At 40.4% G+C, this 2,182-nt stretch overlaps 1 pseudogene; it reads right to left on the bottom strand.

The window, feature by feature from the left end:
• Nucleotides 1-288: 288 nt before the first annotated feature.
• The window catches only part of LOC101361230 (ras-related protein Rab-2B pseudogene), a 110,188-nt pseudogene continuing 108,294 nt past the window's right edge, over nt 289-2,182 (bottom strand).

Below are 2,182 nucleotides of genomic sequence, written 5' to 3'. Positions count from 1 at the left end.
AACTAAACAAAATTTCTAGGCAGAGGATCTATCACCTACAGGCCACTAGATCCCAGTATTCTCAAGTGACCAAGCAGAAAGTCCTTGATCTTTGTCACTAATTCTTGTTGGGGGGCAGATTGTATATGCTTATAAAATAATTTATTTTTGGACTACAGTGGCAATCTGCTTTGATCCTAACATTTTAGAAATTAAAATAGGGGGATGAGAAAAGCCCTAATCTATAGGGAATGCTCACATCCCTGAAGAAGGACAGGTCAGTAAGGGCCCAAATTCTTCCCTGGTGCTTAAAGTGAAATGGCAAAACATCACACCTTGGAGAGAGGATTCTCTCAGCCAAAGCAAGCAAGACCTCTTCCTTTAAGCCTATTGATCTGAAGTCGTTCCAGAAAGAGAAAAAGAGTTCAGGCCAGATGTTTAGCAACAGCTAGAGTTGTATCCTAAGTCACCAGAGAGGTCTGCTGAGAGGCGCAGGGTCCCACTGCTGCCGAATTAGGATGCTGGGCCCAATCCTGATGCCATTCGCCTCATCGTGGACATGAAATAAACCCTGCTGGATCATCCTATGTATTTCTTTGGCTGTGTTACTGAAGTCCTCTTCAACACTGCAGGCGGGGTTGGATTACCCAATAAGCAAGGTACGCAGGTGAAGTGGTGAAATCCAGGTAAAATTGTTCACTACAGATTAGTAAACAGACGTCTTCATGAATATAAGTCCATCGTCCTGAACAAAGACGGCTCCTTCTTCTCTCTTCACATCGCTGCGGAACTCTAGGTCATTCTTATTCTCAATCAGCATGATAACTATGTTGGAGCTGGGGTGCTGCCAGCATCCTCTAACTATGAGGTCAGGAGGTTGAAGGTTTCACGCTCGTAATGTCCTACACCAGCAATGCTCCAGTGGCTCCCCTGTAACAGGAATGGGAGATAGAACAGAAGGACTCTTGCCCAGCCATATTCTGGATGTGCAGTTTGATTTGTTTTCCATCAGCTCCACGCCTATTGTGAGGTCGTGGACAGGCTGGAACTGCTTGTCAGTAAACTGCAGGAGGAGAAATGACTTCCCATATCTGAAATCGGAGGATACCCGTTCTGGTAGTCACGTGAAGGGGGACAATAGAGTCTGGCCTCTCCTTGATTGTGTGTATCTCTAAAGTTTTGTTTTTCTTCTTTCCTATCTCTGGTACAAATTTATATTTTTCTTTTCTTTCTATTGGGGAGAAAATACATTTAATTTCTTCCTATTAGGCATTAGTCTTTTTTTTTCAACTTCTTATTTTCGTGAAAAATTTTAACACATTTGTTTTATGTAAGATGCCCCAAAACTTTGTGTTCTAAGATCATTTTTTTCTGTTTAATGAAATAAAATGGCTCAAGGTGATATTCCTCGTGTATGGGATGGCCAGCACGGCTTTTGAGGCTTTCCAAGAACCCAATATTCTGGTGGTCTTTCTCCTTACGAATTCTTCCTCCAGCAAAATTATCGACTCTATTAGTGGCCAGATCTGCTGTTCTACAAGGGACCATTAACTCAAGGTTGAGGCCTGAAGCAAACTTTAAAAGAAGCCTTTGGAACAACGTAGGTGGTCTACTATAAATCATAGAACAGGAGTTAATTTAGCTTTCAATATGAAAAAATATCACCGTCCCAAAGTTTCCCTGCCCTGGGCAGGGATATATACCAAACTCAATCAATGTGAAAATAAAAGTTATGTTGCCATTTTAAATAGTGTCCTTTTCTCAAAGGGTATGTGCTGCTTCTTACTCATTCTTCCTTCAGAAAGGGTTTTTTTTTTTGTTTGAGTCTTATTACTGGAAAGAGGATATAATGTATAAAACACGTAAAACTGAAGTCAAATCAATAATCTTCAAGACATAGGAAAATACAACATGCCACATAGCACAGCATCAGGCAAAACCTGTTTTAAAAAATTAGAAAGAGACATAGTGAAAGATTTGAATGCAAAACTTATAGTGTAGTGTGGATCAAATAGACTTGAACAATGGACATGAAAGATATCTAATTATTACATCTTTGTTTTAAAAGAATAAAAACAGGAAATACTCAAGATATAAATTTCAGGTCGGGCAAGATGGCGGTCTAGGCAGAAGCACCACGCCGTCCCTCCACAACAAAGATCCGAAAAACTAAGCCAAACAGAGAATCAACAATCCTGAAACC

The sequence above is a fragment of the Trichechus manatus genome, unplaced genomic scaffold (genome assembly GCF_000243295.1).
Source record: "Trichechus manatus latirostris isolate Lorelei unplaced genomic scaffold, TriManLat1.0 scaffold00243, whole genome shotgun sequence".
In the NCBI taxonomy this organism is placed as follows: Eukaryota; Metazoa; Chordata; class Mammalia; order Sirenia; family Trichechidae; genus Trichechus; species Trichechus manatus.
This window is presented reverse-complemented; position numbering and strand designations above follow the sequence as displayed.